This window comes from Silene latifolia, chromosome Y, assembly GCF_048544455.1.
Source record: "Silene latifolia isolate original U9 population chromosome Y, ASM4854445v1, whole genome shotgun sequence".
Lineage (NCBI taxonomy): Eukaryota > Viridiplantae > Streptophyta > Magnoliopsida > Caryophyllales > Caryophyllaceae > Silene > Silene latifolia.
Genome location: NC_133538.1, coordinates 440,454,920 through 440,472,323, shown reverse-complemented (window position 1 = coordinate 440,472,323; position 17,404 = coordinate 440,454,920). Strand labels below are relative to the sequence as shown.

The window sequence follows — 17,404 nt, the reverse complement described above, 5'->3', positions numbered from 1 at the left end:
TAGAACTTAACAAAGAGCAAACACACTACAGACTACCACCTTAGGTCCTTAAGTCTACCCATCCTACCCATCTTTCAAGTTTATTATTTTAAGGTCAAGTTATTTATATTGGGGGTGCACAAACGTGCGTCGGGAGCAAATATGCTCTGATACCAACTGTGACACCCTCATTCATTGCGGAAAAGTACACACATAATTCTAGATAAAAACTGCATGGATATGTTTGTAATAGGTTCATTTGGTTAAAAACCTGTAATTTTTAAAACCGAAAACGAAACCTAAACCTGTTATAAAAATATCCAAATGGGAAGGTGTCAAACATGCAAGGTCTAAAATAAATCTCATGAATAAAACATCGCTAAAGTCACGAAACGAAGTTATACAACCCAAATATGAAAAAGGGAGACATATGTCCCTAAAAAGTATATAACATAAAAAGTGTTTAAAGGTCACAATAAAATAAAGCCAATCTAGGTCCCAAGGTTACTTTGCTCACTAGCTCGTCCATGTATCCCATATATGCATCACCTACCTGTCAATCACATTTTATACAAATACGAAAGCCACAGTCAGTGGGGAGTAACTCCGAGTTCTCCCAGCCACGAAATGTCATAATTAATATAACATGTAAACATAAGAATATGAATATGAATAACACATCGCCTTAGCATATAGATGCTAGACAATCGTGCTTATCATGTGAACAACAATATATCAACACATAATCCTAGCATGTGAATACTAGACCGACTCATACTACACTATCATGTGAATCACATAACATCCAGGAATCCAAACTCTATAGACCATAGCCCGCTTGCATCTCACCTTATATGATTCATAGAATCATCAAACATGAATGGACAATATATCTAGAGACATGCATAAGTTCTTAGGACGGTCAATAGTCACTCTATAACTCGAGTCTATACCACGGGGTAAGGTAAACACCCTAGTCCTAAACCTGCGCAGACCTAGCGACATGCGGAAAACTACCGCATCCAAGACCCATGATATCAACACATGAGTACTACTAAGGAGTCCACCAAAGGGTTGGCTAGTACTTAAGCTGACCACATACTTCTAAGAGTACGTCAGGAGGTCATGCCCTTACTTGGATATAAACCTACCAAGCTAAGACACAAAGGCTATTAAGCCGCAAACATACACTCGTCAAAGACTATAATGGCCTATCTATGATGAAGGCTGAAATACTCACCTAGGACCTAGTCCTAGCTTGAATACTTTAGCCCACGCCACACAAGACAAGTAGGACACCCAATTAACCATAAGAGGGGCAAAGAGTCCAAACTTGCACACACAAATAATCATACACACCCTAACATATGAAAGGCTACGCAAGACCATATTCAGCTGACAATTCAACAATATCTCCAATATCAATAATACTCCAAATTCCAGCTAACCAACAGTACCATAATCCATGAGAACAAGCTAAAATGGCAAAGAGGCAACAGGACTCAAGCATAAGGCATCCAAAGCATCCAACAATCAACATGTGAAATGATAATCACAAATATCAAGGCATCAACATAAAACATGCAATAACAATCAATCTCACCTTAAAGACAAACCCTCGACCCGAGTCCCGCGACGGGTCATTGGTCAAATCGAGGCTGACCGGTTTAAACCTAGTTTGACGAAACTCATTCGGTCAAACTGGCCCAGCTCAGAGTCTTGGCCTATTTTGGCCCAAATCACAACATTCATTACAATATCATTCTCATGCAATATTCCAATTTCTATCATGTGAACACTATCAACATAAAGAAAACATTCCAACTTACAAAATAACTAATTCCAAAAAATTCTCGCATAATAAAATAGCATAAATAACCGTCTCACACAAGGGTAAACTTTACTATAAATTTTTAAACGATAAAACGACGCCATTTACTCATACAGACTCCGAATTGAGTGATTCAAGTGGCTAAACCACCTAATTTTTCGATGCCGTTCAATCTGTCATATTTCTAGAAACATTGGAAACCGTCTCGGTCCGGTACTGACGCATTGCAGCCAAAACACGGACTTGTCACAACACAATTCCTCATCCAAATTTTTTCCAAACAATAATATACAAATGGGTAACATAAATTAAACATAAGCATACTCATCTTACTCCATTCATTCATTTATCAACAAGATCGTCTCAAACAACAACAAACAACAAATACAACTACTAATGTGACATTAATTCGTCGAGTAACTCGGAATAGTTACCTTAAGCTAGCAAAGAGACAAGTAATAACTTGAAAAAGCTTCTAAAACCCAAAATTATGCATCATCTTCTACAATATATGAGTCTCCTAACTCATCTTCATATTCTTCACCTATAAGAACAACAAAAACACAATTATTAAACTTAGGTGAAGAATATGAAGAATATGAAGATGAGTTAGGAGACTCATATATTGTGTTATTGTGTTATTTTTATCTCAATAACCCAACTCCTTCAACATCTAGTATCCTTCCATAGTCGGGCTATTGAGATAAAAATGCAATCTTAGGTCTATAAATCCTATTCCAACCATTGCCGTCTCCCTATATATACCTCCTTCAAAACCGCTCAAAACAACATCACCAATCCCGTAACATTATACCTCTATCATATCCACACATCCATAATCCATTTCCAAGCTTCAACTTCCAGAAACAAAACCCAAATCGTGCTCGAATTGGCTCGAAAAATAGAGTGTTCAAACACTATGTTTTCGCGTTATTTCTAGCGTGAAACAACAACTTTTCTCCCTCAGTTTTCGTGCCTATTGCATCCAAAAGATTTTTATTTATTTACACTTTAAACATCTATGTTCTTCCACAATTCTAAAACATTCTTCCAATCGAGTTTTCATCGAGAAACGAGTTCACAATTCAAGTTTGAAAAACGTTGGTCAGATTTACAAAAAAACACGTGTTTGCTTTGCTTCTTCGTCGATGACGACTCCTCGAGACAAAATCTACGATCAATTATGATCCAAGATGATGTCAACGATACATATAGGTTTAGGGTGCATTAAAAATCCCTCCTTTCTCCTTTTTGATTCCGTTTTTATTGATTTATTCATTATATCATTTCATATCGTTTTTTCGTTTTAATTATGCTTTAGTTAGCGATGATAATTATATATTGTTGATGTTGAATGAAGGAGAATGGGATTAGTAATATGAATATACCGATGGATGGCTTTGTTGTGTTGAATTTATCTTCTGTTAGGTTAGATTTGCCTTTACATGAATTGTACTATGATTAAGCATGTTTAATTGGTTATTTAGCATGTTTTAATGACTAATTACGAGTAATTCTTTGCATGTCGTTAATTTCAATTACCAATTTGAAGTTATTGATATTTAAATTAACCCAAAAACTCTCGAGAGACCGTCTCTCAATAAGTTAGTGAGAGACGGCCCTATTAAGAGTGTATTGGATTCAATTAATACCATATTAAAATATGGTTATTCTGATTTTTTATTTTTCTCAATTAATGCAAAATCATAATCATAATAGCCACTAAATTAGGCAGTTACCTTATTGAGATATTCTATCCTATTTTTCTTCTAATCAATCATCAGACATTCAACGGCCATTTCTCCATCCTATTCTCATTCCCAATCTCCATGAAAAAAATCCATAATCAATCATCAGTTTATTCAAGCAAAATTAAACGCCTCATATCTTAAATCGCCTGCATCGTAATTGAAAACAGACCAGGTTTGTTTATTATTGTGTTATTTCATGTGATATTAGCATGCATCATATTTATGAAAATTTGATTGTCGCTAAATTTGCATGTAGTAGAAGATCACTCCCAAGAAATTCGAATGGATTTGGCAGAATATGACACTTCTATAGAAGGTATTATTGAATAATTTATTTGATAGGGTCAAAACTTTTGTTTATAAATCAATTTATTTTTCTTGTAAATTGTAGCATTGACGATGTTGAAAAATATTGACGAAGATTCGCTAATGGCGGAGAAAGATGAACTAACAATAACAGAAGATGAAGGTAAATAATGATTATGTCATACTTGAATTCATTTTCAATTTCATCATTCTTATAATCATTTTGTTGTTCAATTTGTCGTATGTATGTCCATACTGCATTTTCCATTTTATCATTCTTGTATACATTTTACATTTCATCATTCTTCGTCAATTTTGTCATTCTTATATACATTTTGTTATACGTAAATTCATTTTCCAGTTTGTCATACTTTTGTTGGTCAATCTGTTGTACCATTGTTCTTGTATATGTATGTCATTACTACATTCGTACCCCTACTCTTTGGTTACATCCCTACTGTCATCTACTTTGTGTACTATATGTCGTTCTATTTGTCATATGTATGTCGCTACTGCATTCGTACCACTATTCGCTCGTTATGCCCCTACTTTCATCTCTGTGTACTCGTTTTATGATGTAGGTGTGATTGCAGATGATGTAGATATTAGAGGTTTATTAGTCGGGGCGAAAGCTTTGAAGTGGGAAGGATTCTACAAATTTTATGTTCAAAATTAAAAATTTATTGGATTCGGGGCAAAGAAATGGTCCACGCATACAAACAATGTTGTTCCACCATTAGTAATGGAAATGCAAGCAACGAACTATGCTAATAACTAGGACTGGATGTGAAGCGAAGATCAGAGTAAAGCTTAATGTGGATTTCAATATCTATGAGGTGGTGATGCATGTGGTAGCACATAATCATCCATTAACACCACCATAATGGCATCACAATCATCGTTCTGAAAGAGCAATACCACTGGAAGAGGGTGAGGTTATACAAATTATGACTGAAGCTAGACTTTCTCCTACTGCTCAATATCGATATCTAGCCGTAGCTTGTGGTGGTGAAGAATATGTTGGTCATACTAAGAAAGACCATCTTAATTTTGTTCACAGGCTTAAGATGATATTAATTGCTCGTGGAGATGCCCAAAATGTTGTTCACATGCTAAAAAAAAAGAGCAGATGAGGATCCTTCATTCTTTTATAGGATTAAGTATGATTCCGAAAATAGGGTGCAAAATCTATTTTGTAGAGATGCAATGATGAAGGAAGACCATATGATATATCATGATGTGGTAATATTTGATACAACATATCGCACAAATAGGTACAACCTTATATGTGGTGCCTTTGTGGGTGTCAACAACCATTGGTCAAATGTGATGTTTGGTTGTGCGTTCCTCTCCGACAAGAAGGAGGAGTCATTTCAATGGTTATTCAGCAACGTCAATGAATCAATGGGTGGAGATGTTTTTTCTACGTCTATTTTTACCGATCAAGACCAAGCTATGTCAAATGCCATTAAATAGGTATGATCAGAAACCAATAATTTTATTAAATCTGGTAGCGTATCTTATTTTCTACACAAATTTATTTACATTATGTCCTCTTAATATCTAACTGTCGCATCATACTACAATAATATTAAGTAGTAATATTGAACATTTTTATGGTACTAAACTAATTTATGGGCATGTATCATCATTAAACATTATTTGTGGTATGGTACGAAACTCCCAGTAAGTCGTTAAACTGACCATTTTAGTGGTACGAAATGGTACCAAACAAAAATATGAAACTGACTTGATAAAATGGAAACATGTTATGTCATTTCAGGTGTTACCTATGTCAAGGCATCGTCTTTGTCAGTGGCATATACAACAGAACGCAATATCTCATTTTTGATGCCTTAAGCAAGACACATCCTTCAAAAGTATTTTCAACAAATGCCTAAGTGGGTGCTTTAACATTGCCGAGTTTGAATCAACGTGGACTAACATGATATATGACTATGGCCTAGAGAATGATGAATGGTTCCAACATTTATATGAAATTCGTGAAAAGTGGTCTACTGCATATAGCAAGGATTTTTTCTTTGCGGGTATCCTTTCATCACAAAGAAATAAAAGTACAAATCATGTTATTAGCGTTCATGCCACTAAGACAACCTCTATCACCGATTTCTTCGGAATATTTAATGACGCTATAAGGAGGTAGAGGAGTGAGGAAGAGAAAAACAAATTTCAGTGTGGTAGATCAACGCCGTCTTCAAATATGTCCATGGTGGGACTTGTTAAAAGTGATTCAAGTGTTTATACTATCAACTTGTTCAAGCGTTTATATTATCAACTTGTTTAAACGCTTTGAAGAGAAATTTGTATACTCTTTAGGTACAAATCTTGTCTTGCTAGACAGCGAAGATACAACAAAGGTATTTAGGGTTTACCATTGAATGATCCCGACTCTCATCATGTGGTAACATTTGATTCTGCTATTACTCTCATCTTGTGCTCATGCCGAAAGTTTGATGCAGTAGTTGGAATATTGTGCTACCGTTCCCTTCGTGTGTTACATTTGAGTTCGGTCTCCGATATTCCCGAAAGATATATCAAGAAACGGTGGTCAAGATATACAAAATCAGAGGCACATTTTTTTGTTCATTAATAGTTTTTACTAAACTTAACCAACTGAATCATATTTGGTACATTTTCACTTATCGTACCAGTTATTCTAGAAAAGTACCTAGTATTCGAGCAAATGTACTTATCCATCACTTTTATATGTCCTAGGTGTGGGTGCGGTTAAGAGAGCAATCATCTAGCATTGTACTATCAGCTGACCGTTTATCCTGGCATCAAGAAATTCTTTGCAATCTACACACCCTCATACTTCAAAGCCAAGGGTCAAGCGAAACAAGGGTTTTCATCGACCAAGTTTACACAAGTGCTTGTGCTGGTGTACGTAAAATTCTTGAACAGTCACATACTAACCAAAACACCAGTAATGATAGTCATAAGTCCTCTCGCAAAGTACTAGATCCAGTACGTTCAAAGACAAAGGGCCGAAGTGGTAGGTTGAAGTGTCCTTCTAAAAGAAAGAAAACTAAGGAAAGGGGAGTCACTTCAACTACAACTAATAGTGTTGCACCGTATACTCCACCGAGCACTTAATTTAGATTTGTTTGTATTTTTTAGAGTTTAAACTGAATTGTTTTCATCTTTAACATTTACCGCTATAAGAATTTACCGAATTATTACAAGTTTTATTGAATAAAACACTAAATTTTTGTTACTATAAATTAAGATGGTTAATTTTTACCCTATAAAAAATTACAACTAAGCTAAAAAAAAGGAGGTACAAAACATATTTTTTAAAAATTACCTAAAAAAACCAAACATCTGTTAAAAAAAAGGAGGTGCGAAACCTACATACAATGGGAACACAAAAGGCTTAAATTAATTGTATGATACGTACTCAATTCGCTGAGGTATAATTTCTACATAAACCGGGATTAAATACGATACAACTAAGCTTAGATATATAATATAGAGTTAACAGTGTTGTATCAAATGGGGTACGGTAGGCATACAATAGAAACCAATGCCATTACCTATATTATGAAACGCTATTTTTGGAAATGGTACCACTTTTGTCCTGAAATGATACATTATCTGTATTCGAAGGTAAAAAAAATGATTGTTTCCATTTTTCAGACTAGCTAATTACCAATAAAGAAGTAAGTCTTACGCAACAATGCTAAATGAACATAACTGTTTAAAAATGATGTCTATCTAAAGGAACAAATGAAAAACAAATAATCAAAGTGATCAAACTAACGTGGTCTTACAAGGTCTTCAACATTACATAAATAAACCAAAGTTAAGTCTTCTTGTTGCCTCCCTTTTTCCTTGCGACTCTTACTCTAACTAATCCCATGTTTTTCCGTGGGGGACTTATGTTCCGGAATCGATTAAAACCTTCATCATTTATCCCGAGGTGAAATGAAGGCATTTCCTTAGCATCATTAGTCGCCTCCATCATACGCGCAACTAAATCATCACATGATCGCATTACTTCATCGTCCGCCAGCAATTGCGTAAAGGATATATAACTACACCATTCTCCTCAACTGCTACTTCTTTCTCCTTCTCCTTCTCCTTCTCGCTTAACTTTAAGGCATTCATCTTTATTCGTGTCACCCTCTCAATTGTGAGTCTTGAGTATATCTCTTGATCCCTCTTTTTCAACATGGAGTCTACCTCTTACTCCTACGTCATTAAACCATAAATTGGTAAGGACATATTTAAAATAAGGGTTAAAAAAACTGTTCACTATATTTTCAGGTAGATAAAAATACTAAAAAAAATCAGGTACATATGATAGAACTTAAGCCATGAAACCATAGTTTATAAATAAAACAAAACAGGTACATAACGTATAAATAAAAGGCACGAAAACATGTCCATACTTACAGGGAAGAAGCGGACTATATATTTTCATGGGAGGTACAAATACTATAGTAACATGCACAGAATGTAGGAGTAAAATAAAAAAAAACTTACTTTTTTGGCTTGTTGACGAATTTGCTCATTTGTGAGGAGGTCATCTGGAACTTTATATGTTACAGTTCTACCATCGCCACTTTGAGATAATTCAATTACAAGAATTCTTTCTTTCTTAGCCACCAGTATACGTTCCCTTCCGATAGGGTATGTAGTAGTATCCCACTCACCAAGGCCGTACTTTTCTTTCATTTCCTGAGTTGCTTTCCTCTCCTCCTCTACTCGAGTTTTCAACTGCTTCATATCCCAATGTTGTATCAAAGGGATTTTGATGATGCCTTGAGAGACTGCCAAGTCAAGCGGTGGAAGTACACATGCAGAAGGAACAACATACAACCTCTAACATTCTTTAGATCTTTCGACCTCCACTTCGTAACAGCGTCACCAAGTTTCTATAGCACATATGCACACCAATCAAAAGTACCTATCTCGCCAACATCCTTCACCGAAGGTACTAGGTGAAGATCAACATTCTTATGTGCTTTGGGTGCTAAAAGTGTTCGCATAACAAACAAAATAAAATACCTTTTGAAGTCGTCCCCCATCCTTGAACTTAAGGATTTTAGAAGCAACTATCTCACCACTAAGTTCTTTGTTGGGTCCTAAACCAAACTTGTCCCTCTAAAATTGCACATATTCCATATGATGTATGTCTGATTTCTTATTTGTCGCTGCGATAACTTTCTTGCCCGTATCACATGGCAACATAAACACATCGTACACATCATACACATTAAGAAAACATTCCTTATTATCATCCACATGAAGTTGCCTACTTTTGGGGTGGTAAGCACCTAAAAGGAATGGTACCATTCCTTGGTAAAATTGTGTCAAGTTTAAAGTTAACAATCTCCCAAAATTGATCTCTTTAATATCATCCTTTTGTTTCTCATTTAGTTGACCAATTAATCGTTGAAGGCCAGATGGGGATCCATATGCGTTAATATCCTTCCATTTTCTACAAATACATTAGTACGAGGTAAAACAAATATATTACAATTCAAATAGGTATGAAATAAAATAAATATAGTAAAACTGACTTTTACTAACATATTGATGGTACATAGGTACAAAATGGTCGTAGTATGGTACCTCTGTAAACAGGTACAATATAGAAAAAATATTGTACAAAACATAAACATTTACGTACTAAATGTACAAAGGTACAAAAGTAAAACAAGTACACTACAAATAAAAACTAGTAGATTTATAAAAGACAAAGGTACCAAGTAAACAAAGTAGAATACAAATGTTTTACACTAAAAGATTGATGAAATATAGGTACCAAATGAGTTCAAAGAGGTACAATGAAGAAAAATATATGAAAAATCATATAAACTAACATATTCAAAGTACTTATTATTAGGTACAAAATGCTCGATAGTATAGAACATTTTTAAATAGGTACTAAAGTGAAACAGGTACACTTCAAATAGAAGGCACAAAGTAAAACAATTAGATTTATAATATAAATAGGTATAAAATAAAAAAATTAGAATACAAATGTGTTATACTACCATATTGATGATACACAGGTACAAAATGTGGGATAGTACGGTACAAAGTAAAGGTCATTAGTTGTCGCTATATCTAAATCAAATTAATTTATTAAGGTACAATATAGAAAAAATATTATACCAATCATCTACATTAACAAACTTAATGTACATAGGTACCAAATGGTTAGTTATATGGTACTTCTGAAAATAGGTACAATAGTACAACAAGTCCATTACAAATCAAAACAAGTAGAATTAAAAAACACATAGGTACAAAGTAAGCAAAGTAGAATACAAATGCTTTATACTACATATTGATGATATATAGGTACGAAATGTGTTCAAGGAGGTACAATGAAGAAAAAAACTGTTATAACAGAAGCAAGAAAGAACAAATAAACAATAAAAGACAAACGCACAAATTTACGTGGTTCACTAACGATGTGTTAGCTACGTCCACAGGGCAGAAGGGAGAGAGTTTTATTGATATGTGAGGAGTTTTGAGATCACAGATTCAGACGGGATGATAAGCATGACTGCTAGGTAGAGGCTTAGAGAGTTTGTATTATACTCCCGCATAGTCGTTCGAAGCGGCGACTAACAGAATCAAGGCACAAACTCAACAAATTTCCACCTTGACTTGAATTCTCTCACAAACAGGCAGATGTACCAGATGCACCCCCATATATTCCAGATGTACCAGAAAACTGTTCTCCCTTCCCCCTCAGATATTGCCCACAAAGGGGCAATTACAGACTTCAGATATTTAGCAAGTCCAAACAGTGTTGGAACTTGCTATGCGGAACTGGCTTGGTAACCATGTCAGCTGGGTTATCAGCAGTACCCACTTTGTTCACCTTAATCCTCTTCTTATTTCTCAGAAAGTGATATCTCACATCTATATGCTTAGTACTCTCATGATGGACATGATCTTTAGCCAAGCATATTGCACTAAGACTGTCACAGAATACAATAGCTTACTCTTGATGGAGACCCAGATCACTGACCAACCCTTTTAACCATCTACCCTCTTTAGCTGCTGCGGTCAATGCCATATACTCTGCTTCAGTAGTAGACAAAGTAACTGTAGCCTGCAATGTAGCCTTACAATCGACGACCAGAACCACCAAGAGTGAAAACATAACTGTCATTGATCGTCTGTTTGTCAACATCTCTGCATAATCAGAATCTGAGTACGCTGACACAAGGCACTCTCTATCACCTCCATAAATGAGACCAACATCAGATGTACCTTTAAGGTTCCGGAAAATTCTCTTCACAACTTGCCAGTGCTCATTACCTGTATCACCCATAAACCGGCTCACCACACTGACTGACTGCACTAGATCAGGTCTAGTGCAGACCATAGCATACATCAAGCTACCCACTGCACTAGAGTATGGAACTCGGGACATGTACTCCCTTTCTTCAGCTGATTTGGGTGCAAAAGCAACAGACAGATGTGCATTTGATGCACTAGGAGTATCCATGGATTTAGCAGTAGACATGTCAAATCTTGATAGTACCTTCTGAATATAGCCTTTATGAGATAAGAAAAGCTTCTTCTTGCTCATATCCCTGTAAATATCCATTCCCAGAATTTTTCTTGCTACACCCAAATCTTTCATCACAAACTCAGCACTGAGAATAGCCTTCAATTTCTGAATATTAGACTTGCTCTCTGCAGCTATCGACATATCGTCTGCATATAGGATCAGATAAATGAGAGATCCATTCTTCACCTTGCTGTAATAAACATAACAATCATACGGACTCCTATTGTAACCAATTTCGAACTTGTAGCTGTCGAACATTTTATACCACTGCCTCGGTGATTGTTTTAGCCCATATAAGGATTTCTTCAGCTTACAAACGTAGTCTTCTTTACCTGGAACCTGGAAACTGTCTGGCTGAGTCATGTATATCTCTTCTTCTAACTCTCTATGTAGGAAAGTTGTCTTCACATCTAGCTGTTCGAGTTCTAAATCCTGATGTGCAACTATTGCTAGTAACACTTTGATGGGATTATGTCTGACCATTGGTGAAAAAATCTCATTGTAGTCTACCCCCTCTTTCTGACTAAACCCACGAGCTACCAATCGAGCTTTATACCTTATACCCTCAACAACAATTTCTCCTTCTTTATTCTTAAAGTCCCATTTACAAGTAACAATCTTTCAGCATTGAGGCTTCTTGGATAATTCTCAGGTCTGATTCTTTTGAAGTGAGTCCATCTCATCTCTCAGGGCAGTAACCCATTGGGCAGATTCAGAACATGTAACTGCTTATTTGAAAGTGGATGGCTCATGTAAGTCAGGATCTACCTCCTCAGCAACCTGAAGTGCATAACCCACCATATCTTCAAAACCAAGTATATTCGGAGGCTTCCCAAAATTAGGCCTGATTGACCGCTCATGGGCCAAACTCTATTGATTCGGAACTGGTAATGAAGAACCTTACAGTACATATTCGGATTTGGATAATAGTGGTTGATCTTCTTCCTGTGGTACACTCTCATCAAGAGTGTCTTTCTGCTCCACCTGTTTATCAACACTACTACAACTATCTGACAAAATAAAAGACTTCATAGTAGGATTAACCCTAGAATTTTCATTAAAGACAATATTTCTACTCAAAATAACCCTACCTTCATATGGAGACCAGATGCAGTATCCCTTGACACCATCCCTACAGCCCATGAATACTCCCTTTTTAGCTCGTGGCTCAAGCTTACCCTCACTAACATGATAATAAGCAGTACTATCAAAAGCTCTTAAACTAGAATAGTTAGCAGACTTACCAGACCACATCTCAAATGGAGTTTTGAGATTCAGACTCGTGTGAGGTCCCCAATTTATCAGATAGCATGCTGTACTAACTGCTTCTGCCCATAATCTTCTTCTTAGTCCAGCATTAGAGAGCATGCACCTTGCCCTCTCCAGAAGTGTCTGTTCATTCGCTCTGCTACACCATTTTGCTGAGGTGTATCTCGGACTGTACGATGTTTAGGAATCCCTTCATTCTTGCAGAACTCGTTGAATTCAAAACAACAAAACTCTGGGCCGTTATCAGTTCGCAACCTCTTGACTTTCTTCCCAGTTTAATTCTTTATTAATGCCTTCCACTGCATAAAGTGAGTGAAGGCTTCATTTTTGTGCTTCATCAAATAAACCCAAGTCTTCCTTGAATAATCATCAATAATTGACACAAAATACCTGTGACCTCCCAAAGACTCCACCTTAGTAGGACCCCGACAATCAGAATAGATGTAATCAAGTGTGCCCTTGGTCCTATGCACTGCTTTAGGAAACTTTAGGCGATGTAGCTTCCCAAATACACAATGCTCACAGAAATTCAGACTCTTGACCTTGTGACCACACAGAAGATCTTCTTTTTATAGAGTCGGCATCCCCCTTTCACTCATATGACTAAGCCTCATATGCCACAACTTAGTCAAATCTTCTTTATTAACATCTGAGGATGCAACAGCAACAGAACCTGACAGAGTAGATCTTTGAAGATAATATAGAGTATCGTGCTTGATACCTCTCAGAACCACATTTGAACCTTTGCAGACGTTCAGAACTCTACCTACACCTTGAAAAATGAAACCCTTACTGTCTAACGTACTTAAGGGGATCAAATTCTTTGTCATCAGTGGAACATGTCTAACTTCGTTCAATGTGCAGAATTTACCATCTTGTGTCCTTATCCTGACTGAGCCGATTCCAACTAGCCTATAAACAGCAATGTTGGCTATAGAAATATTGCCTCCATCTACCAGTTCATAAGTTGAAAACCACTCTCTACGCGGAGATATATGGTAAGATGCTCCAGAATCTAGAATCCACAAATCAGTGTGATGCGTGACCCTATTAGTAACTAGAGCATAATCATCTTCCTTAGAATTTGCATTTGCTACACCAATAGTAGCAGTACCAGACTTGTTCTGTTTATCTTTCTTGGGGCAATCTAATTTCCAATGCCCCTTTCCTTTACAGTAGTTACAAACATCAGTAGGTTTATGACCCTTAGAAACATAAGTACCAGAAGTACCAGCAGAATTAAAAGAACCCGAATAAGAAGGCTTCTTATAATTTCTCTTCCCCGAATTTCCCTGTCCATAACCCCCGATGGCTACTAACCCTGCAGCCTGATTGTCTGTATCTGTACCAGCCGCCTTATGGCGCAGTTATCTAGTATGAAGAGCGACCTAACATCTTCTAGAGATACAATATCTTTACCCATAATAAAAGACTCTACAAAATTCTCATACGACAATGGTAAAGAAACTAACAAAATTAATGCGACATCCTCATCTTCTACCTTAACATCAATATTACGCAGTTCTAGTAAATTTGTGTTTAACTGATATAAATGATCTCGAAGACGCGTACCTTCCTGCAGTCTCAGACTGAACAAACGTTGCTTCAGAAGTAACTTATTGGTCAAAGACTTCGTCATATAAAGACTTTCGAGCTTTGCCCAAAGACATGCGGTGGTATCTTCCTCCGCAACTTCAGTGATGATATCATCAGCAAGACACAACATAATTGTTGAATGTGCCTTCTCCTCCAAACTGCCCATCTCAGCAGTGACGGCAACGACGGCTGCGCCTTCCTGCTTCTTTTGAAGCGGCGCCCACAACCCTTGTTGCTTCAACAGAGCCCGCATCTTGATCTGCCACAGACTAAAGGTATTTCTCCCGGTAAAGCGATCGATCTTTATGTTCATCGCCGACATCTTTCTCACTGGTCAGGAAGCCGAAGGCTCTAATACCAGTTTGTTATAACAAAAGCAAGAAAGAACAAATAAAGAACAATAAAAGACAAACGCACTGATTTACGTGGTTCACTAACGGTGTGTTAGCTACGTCCACAGGATAGAAGGGAGAGAGTTTTATTGATATGTGAGGAGTTTTCAAATTACAGATTCAGACGATATGATAAGCATGACTACTAGGTAGAGGCTTAGAGAGTTTATATATTACTCCCGCATAGTCGTTCGAAGCGGCGACTAACAGAATCAAGGCACAAACTCAAAAAAATAAAAATAAAAATCATAAACACTAACATTTTCAATGTACATAGGTACAACATGCTAAGTAGTATGGTAATTTTATAGATAGGTACAAAAGTTAAACAAGTTCAATACAAATCAAAGGCAAAAAGTAAAACAGGAACATTTAAACATCGAATAGGTACTAAATGAAACAAATAGAAGACAAATGTTTTATACTACCGAATTGATGATACATAGATACACATTTCCGCATGGTACGGTACAATAGTCATTGGCTTTCCTCTATATACATCAATGGATTCAAAAAAGGTACAAAGCATAAAAATCACAGCACAAATAATCAACACTTCAATAATCAAGTTAAATAGGTACAAAATGATCAATAGAATGGTACTAATGTAATTAGGTACATAACTAAAACAAATACATTACAAATCGACTAGGTACGAAAGAGGAATATTGGAGTACAAATTGTCATTGTGGTAAAATCCACCAAATTTATCCCATGTCGCACTAAAAATGAACAAACATGGTACTTTGTACATCCTTCAAAAAAAATTATGCTTATATCGTGTAACAAAGAATGGGACATAAACCTCGTTGTAGTTTGAACCGGTTGCTCATCTACCACATCGTCAACCGGGCCACAAACCTGAGCATTACTAGAGCTCAGCTTGCCCCTAACACCCCATGTATTACAAACTTCGGTTCCTATTATTTCGGTCACGTCAACATTTTCGACCGGCCCTTTAGAGCTTTCCCCCTTCTCTGAAATGAATAATTGGAACAAAATCATGGAACACATATACAAAGATCGTATTACAATGGTATCAAAATAAAGGGTAACAATTACAATATAATCCGTCATCTAATCATCAATCCAGAAAAAAAAAATGATCTCCTTTACAAAACGGGTTCAAGCGAAAAAACTAGCAGGGACTATTGACCCAATTCAATTAATCCAAATCCTGAGATTACCACACAACGGACGCTACCAAATAGGAATTAAACATGGTTAAAAATAAATTAATCCCAATCGATCTAAGAAAATGGTAAAAAATCAAGTGTAAACAACAAACAAATAATAGATTATGGTACAATATTAATCCAATTAAACATATATATTACATACCAAATACGAATTTCACTCTTTTCTTCGACGCGGGCTTGATAGGGCTTCTTGCAGTAGTTTTCTTCCTCATTGTTTGTAGTAGGATTTAAATTTTTGGGCAGAATAATTTTTGAATTTCTAGGTATGGAAAAGAAGAAGTTAATTATGGGAAGTTTGAGAGATTACACTGCTGATTTCGTGGGATACGATATTCTCTATCTTGTTTCTTTTTTTTTAAAGAAAATAATGCTCATTTAATATAACCCGTTACATTCACCTCATACCAAAGCTGATCTAATGGGTCGTCTATCAATAAGTTAATGAAAGACAGTTTCTTAAGAGACCTAATGTTAAATTAATTAGAATGAAATTCTTATTAGATTTGCCATGGTGTATGTCTCATTATTTCTTGCATGTATAGTTTGTTTAAAAGATTACTTAACACGTAATTAGATCTAATTTGTGTTTATTTGATTTTAATTATGTAAAAATTTATTTGTAATGATTTTCTAGATTTATAATTTATAGTTTTAATTTAGGTTAATTTTCGTAATTTTATTTCGTTGATTTAGTACTAGTTTAGACCCCGTGCAATAAATGCACGATATATATGTTTTTTTTAATAAATTATACTTATATATTGGTGGTATCTCATTAATTGTTTATAGTTCTCGTCTTTGTATTTTGCTTTATTTGAGAAAAAAAAAAGTTGTAACTGACAATTAATCAAGAGAATTGAGTAATGTGCTGAAGTAGTGAAATGTATTTTAATGAAAATATTTTTTATACCACAAAGCTAGTGATTTCAATTTTTAAATTCTCTTAATTTTTTTTGTCACGAAAGTAATAATAGTGATTTTCAGTTATTTTTATACGACTATGGGTTAAGTCATTCTCAAATACTATAACCAATAAAATATTTAGCAATTTAAAATTTTATATATTTTAAATAAGTAAGAGATTATAGTTTAGACCTTAGTGAAAAAAGATTAATTTTAATGAAAAGATAATAAGTTAACGAAATAAAATATAATTATTAGTTTTCTTTTTTAGTAAATCCAATTAATTAATTAGTTCCTTATTTAAGAAGATGCTTTTTGAAGGGAAAAATTGTGAGATTACCTATTATTTTAGGAGATAGGAGATTTGTTTTATAATTAACATAGTATTTGTGAAAAACCCAGGCAATGCACGGGCCAGATCTGAAATTCTAGATCAAAGCGTTGGTGTCATCCGAGTTTATGTGTTTTAATTTGTTCTTCTTATTTGATAATATGTGTTTAATTTTAGTTTAATTTGTTTTATCAAATTTAGATTTTAATTACTATTGTTATTAATTCGTGTTGTGTCTTAACTAATAATTAACGTGTGTTAATCCGTCTTATGCTAAGAGTAA

At 35.4% G+C, this 17,404-nt stretch overlaps 1 long non-coding RNA gene across 1 annotated transcript; it reads right to left on the bottom strand.

The window, feature by feature from the left end:
• Window positions 1–15,225: 15,225 nt before the first annotated feature.
• Window positions 15,226–16,237, bottom strand: LOC141626864 (uncharacterized). Its single transcript, XR_012536443.1, has 2 exons — window positions 16,030–16,237; window positions 15,226–15,665 (listed from the first exon to the last, which is right to left on the bottom strand). It is a non-coding gene; the product is annotated as an uncharacterized LOC141626864 (long non-coding RNA).
• Window positions 16,238–17,404: the final 1,167 nt, after the last annotated feature.